Here is a 13,532-nt window from a genome sequence, read left to right on the forward strand (position 1 = left end):
GAAGGCTGAGTGACACTGCTGTCTGACTTCTGAAGGTGCAGTCTTCTAAACTAGGGTAGGGGCAGTGTTAAATAAGTCATAAAACAGCCTGGAACTCGGGCTATGTCTGGGTACAAGCTGTTCATGAGAAAATGAAGGCTACATGCCATAGACTCTGCTCTTTTGCCCTCTCCTTCCTCCCCAAAGTGAAGTGACAAAGATTTAGGATGATGTTCTCAAAGTCAGAGGTTTGTATAAGATCTGGGAACACAAACTTTCTGTATATAAATAAAGAACCATTAGACATACGATCCTTATCCAGTCAGACAAGGAATCTTAGAAAAGCCTTAAAGGCTTTTCAAAACAACAGCCACCTCAACATTGCTTGTGAAAGAGTATTGCTACTCTGAAACAGAACCATGTACAGGAATGTTCTTATTCAGATTTTTTTTTTAATAGGCAATTTGTTTTCAGAAAATAGTAACACAATATCTGCTGATACAAGCGCTTCTGAATAAACCTCATTTTTCATATCCCAACTCCGTACCAACTGACCTAAACACAGCATTCCGAATCCGTATTGATGGACATTTCTTAAGCATTTGATACCATCTCTTGTTAAGTATTCTCCAGCAGGAAATGTATCTATTCTTCTCGGCAATATGCCAGGACAGCTCTAAGGACAGCAACAGGATCTACACCGTTATTGCACATAATGCTTATTTCTTATGTTGACATTCTGCTTGCATTAAAAGTGATGGAAAAAATCTTCCTGCTTAAGGGACTTCCTTTAAGCTACCATTTATCCATCTTTCTGATACACCAAGAGAGGTCTGAGGTATACAAATAAAATATTTCCTTATTTATAAAATTAAGTATATTGAATATAAATTTTCTTTCTTTTTTAATTTTTATTTCCTCAAGGAAACAGAATTGGCAATATGGCTGTCATTTGGCATGAAAATGCTAAACTGGTCCAAGAGTATGTCCTGGGACAGATATTTCATCCAAAATTACCCTCAGACATTTACCAGGAGTCTTTTTACTGGTCAGATGTCAAAGACAAGACTTGCACTTAAACTAAACGAAGTCTGAAATTTCTCTGTTTGCTTCCAAATATGATGACTAGTTAAAAAGTCACGATTTTCTGAAGAGCAGGTATTAGACCCCAAGCATCAGAGAAGTTGACGTTTAAGAAAAAGCAAAAACCTTTCTAATGTACCTTTATTAAGCCTCCCTCCACTGTGCAGCTGTCACCTGTCCCTCCCAGGGATGTGACACCCTGTTTCACAGCTGTTCCTACGGGACCCCACACTGCTCAAGAGCCCTCCCTGCCCTGCCGCTGCAGGCAGGCTGCCTACACCCACCACGCACGCAAAAGCTCGAAGGGAAATGCAGTCCTTCACTTAAGCCCCCAGAAAACAAACCAGATACACAGCTCTGGCAACAATAGAGAATTCAGTATTTGTGGAATGAATTGAAAAATAACCTAAGTTAGGGCAAATCAAATCCATTTGCAGCAAAATACCATCTTCTCCATTTTCCATTGGAAAATTTTGTATTCTATATTAATGAAATTTCTATAAGAAAAGGGCTAGAAAGACAAGATTCATCAACCTATCTAACAATAACAAAAAACCAACAAACACAGAAGGCAACAGTGTATAAAACACCTGCCATAAGGAATACAATTTCTCCAGACACTTCGCCAAGCAACCTAGCTCTTTCTGAGTTTATGGGGAGTAGTTGTAACCGGAGAGTCCCCTGTCCCCATGTCCGGCCCTCAAAGAGCAGCCTGCTCCCTCCACAGACATGGAGTTGCACACGGAACACAGAAGCTTCCCGCCGTACCCAGACACGATTTGAGAACACCTGATACTAACACCAATGAAGGGTTTACCGTTTTACCAATCCACAAGGTTCTTATGTCATGTCTGAAAGACTGTATAAAGCTATCAAAAAGAATAATTCATGCAGCAGTAAAGAGGTTGAACCTTTAAGGAGTAAGCAATCCTGAGGTTTTTTTCAGTATCAAACAACAGAGCGTAACACTGATTCTGCAAGTCTAAATGAGATGAATGACATTTTCTAAATGAGAGTGACTTCCCTGTTGTTCGGGGGAATTAATCTACCTACGTAAACTTCAGATTACCTTCAGGTATATGTCAAACTGCAAACTCCAGCCTGACGTTTGGGATAAACACCAGCAAGCACTCCTGCTCAGACACATGCCTGTAGTGAATAGTCATGGAGACAGATTCCACGTCAATCAAAACCCTTCCTATACACTGCAGCCAAACAGGCAGAAGAGATAATTATCTCAAGTCTTCATCCATGGAGCTTGAATCCTCTGGTTAGCTCACCCTATTTAAGCTCTCACTTGCATAGAAAAATTCTACGTGCATGTCTGTCCCAATAGTGCTCTCATCTCTTTTGGGGAACTTGATTAAAGTAATAAAAATGCATTTGCTGCCGAGATGGGTAATCAGCATTAGGGAATTTTAGCCCTGCTGCCACTCAGACAGATCCTATGGCAACACTTAGCACAATGCCAGGAGTTAAAAAGGCCGTACCGGGCCAGTCTGGAGGGCTAGGCCAGGTCTTTGCCTCTGATCATGTCAAAAGCACAAGCTAAGGGTGTGCAGTAAGAAAAAACACGTACATCCTTGAATCTTTCTCCATGCCCAACCATTTCCAGATCACACAGTTGTCAAGCCACATTCAGTTCAGTTGCTCAGTAACTTGCAATGGATTGCTCCTCTAAAAACACATCAGCTCTTCCCTTCAGCCTGTGTGGACTTCCAACACCCACCACATCCCCTGGAAGCGTGTCCCACAGCTCAAACACCACTGGGGTGGAAAAACCACCTCTCCTGTTCGCATCAAGCCCTGGCTCCTGCAAACTTCAGCTAAGGTCACCTGCTTATTATACTCAAAGCAGTAGTGAACAACTGATCCCCATCTACCATCTTTACAACACCTTTTTTATTTCTTGATTTATAAATATTGACTGGACATTTTCATGAACTATCTGTTGCAAGTGCAAACTCTTGCTCCCAAATGGTAACAATCAGCTCAGAGATAAAGTCAGAATTATTATTCCCCTGAAATTAGAATTGTTATTCCCCCATGCACATCTTTTGCCAATTACTTACATTGAATTTTGGTCGGCATTTTAACTGCAATCACTCTTGGAGGGGCTTCTGCAGATCTTCCTTGTCAGCTCACAACTTTAGCACCCCCTAAACAACTTACCAGCATCACTGAATTTTCTCATCTCCCCAGCAAGCCTATTTTCCAAGTCATTCATTAATACTCCAGTGGTGAACTCCTTCGTGAGGACTGATCCTAGACCCTTAATCTCAGTTTCCTACTTTCTAATCAATAATTTGTCCATACAAGGATTTCACTGCTGAAGTCCCAGCTGGCCTGATAAGCCACTTTAAACAAGAGGATCCACACAAACTTAGCGGCTCTAATTGGGACAAATACACTATACATGTGTGTCATTATGAGATATGGAAAAGCTGTTGTTACCATGCTGTACAACAGCAAAAAAAAATTAGCGCCTTTTAGTCTCCGACAGTCTCCTGAAGCAAGATTTTTTTTTTTTTACCTTAAATCAGAGAGGAAGAGGTGGTTATTGTTTTCTCATGAATTTTGCTATCTTCACAGAATGCTCTGATCACACCTAAGAGCCACCACATACAGTTGAAAGCTTACAGGTATAATTAGTTTCACAGATTAAAAAAATTGGCACTCTGTAGGCTAAGGGCATGTTGTAGTTGAGTGATTTTTTTTAAAAGTAGTTATTTATTTATTAATAGTGAAAAACTTACTAACTGAATTAGAAAAAAATACCTCAAAGGACAACCTGTCTTGTCACGGAAAGACATTAATCTACATGTCCCAGCCTTTGAAGGTCCATAAGGTATCAAGAAGAAACCTTATCTCTAAGCTGGTTTGCACAACTCCAGTGAGACTTGTACAGTCATAATACCCAGACGTCCAGTACACATTTTCCAGGCAAAATTACTAACTAGGTCAAAGGCCATCAGGTTGCCCTCTCCATCCACAAAGAAACATCAGAAAAATCAAATAACAATAAGCATCAGGATTATTTTAATAATATTTCCATATGTTCTATTTCTGATTATACTATACCACAGTATCTATAAGGAAGAAACACACCCAATAGCCTTTTGGAGATGTTATGCTATAACACATTCCTTGCAGTCATCTGAAAACTACTCTGGTTCGAATGCCAGACCTGAAGGAAGGCATAACATTTCAATGATTTTCAACCTGGGAGACGCAGATTTCTATAATTAGTTGAACCATACATAAACAAACATCATCTCTAGGTATTTTAACTCTATGCAAATATGCAACCCAAGTGCAAACAAATATACATATAGGTGTATACATACATACGTAAACCGAAAGTGTATGTGCTTTGATTACACCAACAGAACATGACAGCTAATTAACACCAAATCTCAGATCCTCTTCAAGTGAAAAAAATAGACTTGGGCTACACAGTTTATTGCACAGTGGTAATAACTGCCTACACACTGTTGGCTTATGTCACTGCCCATTCCGTCACAAACTCATTTCTTAATTACTTCATCTCTTGAGATGGCTTCAGGCCTGAATTTTAACTTTTATGTCCTGCATAATGAACACTGTCATTCAAAGGAAAACCAGGAAATGTCTTCATCACAGACCAGGTCACAGTGAGCACAATTACCTCGTGTTAATACACAGCCAGTATCTTTCCCCAAAAGTTTTCTTAGGCTTCTGTTGGCAAAAATAGGTAAATAAGCTTCCTTCTTAAAGCAAGAGTATTACTACAAGGTAAGAGAAGCAACAATTGTTCTTGATCATTTAGATATCATACAGGAGGCCAGAACTTCAGAGCTATCCGCATCTAATCTCTTTTCATGCAGTATGACATGCTAAATCCATTATTTAAACACCACAGCTGCTTAAATAAAAGCAGGATTTTTAATATTCCCTCCTGTAACTGATTATTTTACATATGCAAAGCACCACATTGTCAAACCAACTCATCCACATGTGTGTGGATCCTACTCTCTCCTGCGCGACTCAAGAAGAACCTGCAGACTCAAAACTAAAAATGGGAAGACTGAGCTATTGCAATTCACTCCAAATTTGACCATTTCAAACTGGGTAATAGTTGATAATTTTCAGCTGAAAGAGAAGACAATCCATGAAATATCTGAAAGATGAAATCTCTTATCAGTTTTCGTAACACCACTTTATCCGGTTATACTGGACTCCTCTTCCGCATGATACAGCAAGTTTCCTTAAAAGGAAAGATAAAACAGCTTATTCTGCATAGACAAGAGAAAAATGATCAAAACCCATTCCCCTTCCCTAAACTGAGTTCACTAAATGTTCTCTTTCTAAATGAAGCCCATCAGAAACAGCATTTTGCTGATCCTCTGACTTTGGGGTGGGTGGCACTGGCCACCTGCTCCTTCGCCACCCCCCCTTTTTTCTGAAGCATGTTTTTATTATGTTCTTATACTGTTCAAGGGAGCCCTAAACGGAGTCCACTAAATAAATTTGCTTGAGAAATTTATACAAGATTTGAAAGTTTAATGCAACTGCCAAAAGATTTCTGAGTGCTGGGAGAATTAATCTTACTACTCATTGCATTTATTGATTCAAATCAAGCTTCTGGACGTCAGCATAGGTGCCACTGCTAAGAAATAAGAAGTTTCCAGGAAATCTGTATGTAAATCTAAAGTGACTGCCAGCTTGGGGGGTGGGGGTTCTTGGGGGGATGGAAGAAGTGTGCCATCTATATGTCAGGAAATGCAGTAACTAATAGACAATCATCCACTACTTGGGATGCTTTCTCTAATACAGCTTTTTATAACCAACCGAAGATGAAACTACATCATTCCTCGAGCCTGTAAAAGGGCCAGTACTCACAAGAGATTTTTCTCTTTAAATTCTTGTCAAATTAAATTAAGGATGAAAGAAGTAGTAAGGAGCTTCCATATCCAAAGGTTGGATTTTTTTTTCTTTTTTTTTTTTTTAATTAGAAATTGAAACTGGTTGAAAGTAGAAGTTGAACTGCCTTCTCCAGCCATGAGATCATTCTATGCTAAATAAGGAGGAAGAGCCTAATTTTGCTGCTACTTCTGCCCTCAAATATAAGGGATGGCTTTTATTTTGAGGATGGAAGAAAAACAGTGACTGTGAGTTGGAGAATTCATTTACTACATTTGGTAGAGCAGACCTGAGATTAAAAAAGCATCTCAGAAAGGATGAAAAATAATGCAAGTAATTTTATGCCAAATAACCATGAAGTATCCACTTTACAATGAGGACCACTCCCCAGCTGAATCAGAATCTGGTTCAGCTCTGCAGAGAGCTACTTCCTGGGACACAAATTGTATGGAAGAGTTATGTGAGGACAAAACCAGAACACTGAGCATACAGGTGGGGTCTGTTCTGCACTAAACAAGTTGCTATATATAAATGAAGGAACAGGAAATTTTTGCCCCCATAGTTTACAACTATAGTCAGGAAGAGAGTGAGAGAAGAAAACGGACAGCGAGAGAGCAAGCTCTCGCACCACCCATGACCCCAACAGTGGTATAAAAATCAAACAGAAGCCATGGGTCATCAAATACGCTGCATTAAAGAAGAGTTTCCCTGTTTCTGCCATCACTACAATTGCAGCCTATATTAGCTACGTCACACTAGAAACGCCCTAGAATGGGAACAAAGATTTCCCACCAACTAAACGGAGGCTTAATGCCGCCACAAAAGATTATAATTTAAAAATGTTGTTGAACTGCAATATAAATGTGAACGTAAGGAACAGGGATTCCACGTGACAGACTTAAGGTATTTATCAGAAGAGTGAAAATATAATTATTCTGTTTCCTGTAACTCATACTACAAACCTCCCCTGTGACGGAAGTGCTCACCACAGGTAACAGTAACGCAACCCAACAATCCATCCACAACCCCTTTGCTTTTCTCTACTGATCATAACCCAGGAACAGATAACCTTTACTTTTTCACCCCGCAAAGATCCAGCGTTAACACTTGTGAATTGGTTCTTGGAAACAGAGCTGAGCGAATCCTGAGCACCCTTGGCTTTCTGCAACACACACAGGCGGGTGTCACTACTTCTTGCTTGCAGTGCTGCAACCTGATCCGAAAATAACGGCCCAAGAGACCGCACCCAGCACAGCACAACCCCGCTTCTGCCACTTTGCATTTCCATAGAAATAAAAAGCAGCAAGTCTCCTAGACTCTAGACATTCCTCTCTCAAATTGTCCAAAAATTAAATATAAGAGCAGGTTCACCATATACACACGCTTTGGAGGTTTTTTACTCTATTCTTAAGCAATAGTTGAAAACAGCGTAACCTTTAAATACAGAAAGATTCAGCTCAAGGCAGACTGAAAACAAAAGTAGTTGACTTAAAATTACAGACATTCTCTCGCATAGATGTTTAGGAAGTTGCGGTGACAAAACAAAAGGGGTTTTGTTTGTTAGATTTTTAGGGGTTTTTGTTTGTCAAGCTGTATCAAGGAGGAGAAGGTAACGTAAGAGCAAGAGATTAAAAAAAATTAAAGAAATTTAGAACAAAAACAGGACTGCCACCCTTAGGACATCTACATAGTTATGACAGAAAGGAACTGAAAAAAATCTGTAACTTATGCAGAAAGTTACAGCTGGTAAGACAGTATTTCTGGAATTTATCTCTTTGCTCGGACCAAGCTACAAACCAATAAAATAGTTGTGATAAAATAGTCACTTGTTGGCCATGATGCTTACAAGTACGAATTCTGGGCAGTTGAGTCCCAGCCCCTAAAGCACGTTTGTGATGACTCCAGAATTTGACTGTCTGAATAGATGTGCTATTTATTAGCTACACATAGAGACAGGAGAGTACGATCCATTCAATAATGAACCGAGCAACTCATGAGAAATACTTCTCATAAAAATTCGATAATTTTTTTAAATTTTAATTCAAACTTAAGAGTAGTCTCCAATCCAGTGAACAGCTGGGAAATTTGATTTTACTTTAAGAAGCAAATATATAGAAAAAAAGCTCATGAGAACGGCCTTCTCTCTGTAAAAGAATACAGAAGTTTCTGGAATTGGTTGGAATGGTCCATATTTTAGGGTGGGTTGATAGTTACTGCTTAAGAGAATAAGTATTTTTAAACTTTCCTATTCCTGAATGTTTTGCTTTAAATTTAAACTTATAAGAGAAAAAACCCACACTGTAATGCTAAATAGAAAATCCTCAAGTAACTTGTCGTAATTCTCTGAGGTTTGTAACTTTGCCCAACAAATATATCCTTGATATAGTTTAATCTTAGTCTTTACAAAATCAAGTTAAATGTAAAATATTAATAAAGATCAGCCTGTTCTCTTTGAATTTTCCGTTTCTTGCATCATCACTTGACTTTGCAAATTAATGTAATTGAGACATGCTGCTAAACCAGTGACATAAAAAGCAGTCTAAAATTTTCTTACTACATCGATTCTAACCTTGCTTCCTCCACAAAAATAATGAAATTTGCTGCCTAAATAATACCTAGCACATTAACAAGTTGATGCTGTTGTCTCATAGGTTATATTTCATATACAAGCTCTCACTAGTTCATGATGCTGAGAAGGTGTTGCTGCTCTACTCCTGCCACAAATCAGTCACAGTTGAACTACCCTTTGCAACTGAAAGCACAAGTACAATCATAACAACATCCACGGTATTTTGCTTGTCTATAAGCTAAACCGAATTTGTTCCTGGGACAAATCTTAGCAGGAGGAATATCAACTAAGAGTGTGCTAAAAGATGATAAAAATCATGGAATGGTTTGGGCTGGAAGGGACCTTAAAGATCACCCAGTGACACTCCCCTGCCCTGGGCAGGGACACCTCCCACCAGACCAGGCTGCTCCAAGCCCCGTCCAACCTGGCCTTGAACCCCTCCAGGGATGGGGCAGCCACAGCTTCTCTGGGCAACCTGGACCAGGGGCTCACCACCCTCACAGCAAACAATTTCTTCCTCAGATCTACTCTAAATCTACCTAAGATTAATTATAATTAAAAAAAAATAAATATCTTTGTGATGTCATTTGTATGTATTTTCATATCCCACAGAGAATCAATAGCATGAAAGATAATTAATCAGGTTGACAAGGGAAATACATGTGACTATAGTAATCTTATGCACTGAAGTTAATTACATCAAATTTTAGATGATACCACAAACAAAGCTCAGGTTGTACTACTGAGATTATCACAAACACAAACTGTAAATGTTTTATAACATTGAATAACACACGTTCCCTACAGAGCAGCGTTAGCAGCTTTTCAGGCAACACCCAATACGCAAAGACTTAAATGTCACACATAGAAAATTCCTTAACATGAAAGACCTACCTTTTGTCAGTGGTTGCAGAAAAAGGTTATTTTACCAGTGAAATGCAGAATTAGGCCAATATTTCAGAATGGTGCCATTCCTAACACTTTGTTTCTACCTGGTGTGCTTCTCTGTGCTTTTCCATCTCCCCTTCAACACGCTGTACCTTCCACCATCAGATACCTCCCAGTGAAAACATAACAAGAGGAACGCTGTTTCTCATGCACATAAGACAATTCACAACTGAATTCCTAATGGTTTCTCTATCCTTACTGCAGCCTTCCTTCTCACCACTATTTGCCAGCTATAATTTTATACACCACAATTGAAACCACATCAATGATGCTTTCTATCAGCTTCAAACAGATAAGAAAAAGCTAGAAGGGAACACCACTTTCTTCTCGTTCGACATCCCCTGCAAACCATAGTTATGTGTGTCTTAGCTAGTCCCACAGTGGTATTTGTTGATTTCTATAAACTTTGTTTTAAAAGCACTGAGTAACAGGATAACTGATCTCATCTTCAAGCTATTTTTCCAATACTTTATTCTAACTCTCTTTATTATTCTGTATTTGTCTGATTTCAGCCTCCTACCAAGGATCTCGTCAAGCTCCTTTCTGTCATTCCAGTCTGCCTCCAGTTTTCAAGCATTTTATTCAGTCTCCACACCTCTCCAGTTCTCTTCACTACGTTGTCAGGTAGAGTCATCTTGCAAGTTTTTGTTTCAAGGACATTCAATCACCAGAACTGCCCTAAACCCAAATTTTAAGTAAAGTGACAAAACTAAAGCACATTAACACGTGCCCTTCTTCAGATAACTTTCATAAAGGTAAGTATTGAAGACAAATTACCAATTTTATTTTTTAGAAAAGTGTCTTCCCTGAATCCAACAAATAAATCAAAAATGAAATAAAAAACCCACAGAAAATCTCACCTTTCAATCCTGGATGAACATGGCTTCCAATAAACACTCCAACTGAATGTACTTTATCCCTTCTGCTTCTCTGAGCAATATTCTTCTGCTGCAACTTCCTGACTTCTGGCTCACTAGCTGGACCTTATCCTACGTCTGTGCAGAAGAACCCAATGCATTATCAACAGAGCAGCTCATTTTCTTTTACTCCTTCTCCACAGTATTCAGCATGTTGCTTGTGGTGCTGAAGCCACCAGTAGGAAGCCCACGCATCAGCTCTGTGAAAGAGAAAGTCAGAGTAAGCCAGGACACGTGGACACAGCACAGGATAGTCCAGCTTCACAGATCTCCATCACACTGCCAGGGCGAGAATAGAAGATCAAGAGCTGGAATGATCAAGCAGAGCAGTCTGAAGAAATAAGATAACCCATGAATTCGGGTCATTACTGAAAAAACTGTTTCAAAAGCATGAAAACCTTCAGGAAGGAATAGAAAATTCAGTAGAGAAAGCAAGATGTGGTACCAATAAGCAATTGTGCAGGGTAAGCTGGGCACCGAGCAGATGCTCAGCACAGAACCTGTTAGCCTGAATGATTCCAAGGGAGGTGCTTTGTAAAACGATCGTTACTCTAAAGATCAAATAAAGGACTTTGCCCCTCATTCTCCCCCAACCAAACCTCCTCCTCTCTCTTTCTAGACGTTTTAGACTCACAGTTAAGCTGTTAGGAAAATCCTTCCAATTTCTCTAGAAAAAGAGTTCTGCTCAGTGTGCTGTATTTCAGATGTGAAAACCACTCCAAAACTCTTACTACTTTTCATTAATTACAGCTTAAAACCCCGTGTTTCTTCCGTAAACCCCAACTGATATTACACAGATGTCCAACAGCATATATCAGAACACAGAAAACACAACAGGAACATTTCTTGTATATCCTCATCAGAACAAAAGTGCCCTTTAAATAAAGATCATTTTATGGAGACATTTCAAAAATACTAAAGAAAATAGAAAGTGCAAGACTTGTTCTGTTTAAATATATTATTCTTTTTTAATGAAATGGGTAACAAACATGAAAATTTTAAGTTAAAATTTCTTAGAAATATCTGAAAAATATGCATCTTGAGACGGTAATAGTTTTATCCAGGAAAAATTAAGCGAAACACACTAACACATTTCTAACATCCAATTAACGCACAGCTGATGATTTCCACTGAGCCTCAGCGCTTCAACCACATACCACAGGCAACTGGCACAGTGGTGCCCATCTGCAGTCTCAGCAGCCACAAACAGGTAAGTTGTGGCCACACTTCAAAACCACCAGAAGTGATTACAGCAAAGTTGAGGACGAAATAGCATAGACACAGCATGTCAAGCGAAGCTAATCACACCTACACGTTACGTGGGCTGCGCATGAAGAACACGTACAGAGAATGCTGAACCAGGAGTTACCACAACTTGCAATTTCTTTTATAAAACACCATCACCAGAGCGCTATTTCTTTCCATATGAGGACACTACTTCGTGAGGCAGAGCTCAGACCGCGAGCGGCAGCCCCTTCCCAGGACACTCCAGCATTGGGCTTTGCCCGCCCGGGGAGCGGCAGTGGGACAGACGCCTCCAGCTGAGCGCTGCTGCACAAACAAATGCAGAAGCGGAAGATGAAAGAAAAACACCTCATTGGCCCAGTTCAATCATATTTTCTTAATGAAAAAAAAAAATTTATTTGCAACACTCCTTTCATAGATAAATAAGAAAAAGTCTTGGTCTAAATGAAGAGAGAAAGAACTGTGCAATGCTATGTCTGAAAACTTTAGGAACACAACCTATAATGAGTTTTGCTGGTCGGGAAGACGGGTAGAACAGGAGAGCTCCTTTAACCACACAGGAAATCCCATCTGAAACAGGCATTCAGCTTCCAAATTATTTCACATCCACAAATATGCTAAAACTGCCATACACCTTCAGCAGATACTCAGGAGTTAGGTCTTTAATTCTCTGTCACAGGGAAGGGTTAATGCACTTGTTTAAGGAGCTGGTGTTCACAAATAATACTTGCCTCTGTTCAATGCAAAGAAAATTGGAGCCACTTGAGTAACACACAATATCCCTCAACCACTGTTTACATGTTTAAAATTTTAATAATCATCAAGTTCAACAACAGTTCACAAGAAAACTGATCCTGCTCCTAAACATATCCAGCAGTATGTAGTATAACTTTTCTAAAGCTTCATAAACAAAAGTACACACCAAAAGATATAGTAAAACGACATTTAAGAAGTGAAGTTCCCCAGTCAAGATGTTGGAAACAACAGATTTATAGCTCCTGGTGCAATCTTAATTCACCTCTCATGTACATATTTATCATGAAACCACCTGGAATCACCTCCCTTTCCTCCAGAAGGCTCCTGCCTTAGGTTTAATACCAAAGGGTGAAGAATAAAAATAATGGTACATCCAAAACTTCTGAGTGTTTGAATTCCTAACTTAAAAATACTATTTGATGACAGCTTTTGTAAAAAACCCGCACGTACATATACAGGCATGTATCACCTCTGTATCAGATGTTTTACACTTCCAAGAGAGTCTCTCCCCAAAAAAGGCTGACTCTCCAAGGCTCACTTTCCATCAAAAATATTCACCGATATCCTCCTCTGGATATCAGTGCTCTGAAAAAGAAAAACCACCACAAACTGCACAAAACCGTTTCTCCAGACAAGTGACATTTAGCCCACTGTTCCTTCACATCTCTGGCAACCTTCCAAACCTCAACTGTGCTAACATTAATAAAAAATTTTAAGGTGAGTAAGAACTCCTAGAAATATGTCAAGGACTGGGGGAGAAATGCAGTATTAGAGAGGAAAATCCATCAACAAAAATTAAAAACAAGACCAAGTCAATTATGATTCTCAAATTGCAGGACTACCAAATTGCCTTATTAAAATTGGCTGGTAAGAAGAAAAAGCAAACAAAAAGAAAAGAATTAGGAGAAGTGGAGACCTTCCCAGTATTTCTCCTGACACAAAGTATCGAAGTATCTGAAAGTCTCCTTTAATTCAACAAACATATGTTTCTTTAATTCAACAAACAAACTTGTCTTCTGTTTTCCAGAAAAGTATGTGTGTATGCACGTGTGTGTGAGGGAGGAATGAGAGGCTGCAACACGAAGGCATTTGTTCAAAAAGTTTCTTTTATGCCCTATTCTCACCCACCAGCC

The 13,532-nt window shown here is 39.3% G+C and overlaps 1 protein-coding gene across 21 annotated transcripts in view; it reads right to left on the minus strand.

The window, feature by feature from the left end:
- The window catches only part of PCDH15 (protocadherin related 15), a 799,343-nt gene that overhangs the window by 662,659 nt on the left and 123,152 nt on the right, over positions 1-13,532 (minus strand). For all 21 annotated transcript variants that reach the window (XM_074589897.1, XM_074589896.1, XM_074589895.1 and 18 more), the window contains exon 2: positions 10,342-10,598. The gene's annotated coding sequence lies outside the window, so the exon portion shown is untranslated. The remainder of the gene's footprint in view (positions 1-10,341; positions 10,599-13,532) is intronic.

The sequence above is a fragment of the Larus michahellis genome, chromosome 6, assembly GCF_964199755.1.
Source record: "Larus michahellis chromosome 6, bLarMic1.1, whole genome shotgun sequence".
In the NCBI taxonomy this organism is placed as follows: domain Eukaryota; kingdom Metazoa; phylum Chordata; class Aves; order Charadriiformes; family Laridae; genus Larus; species Larus michahellis.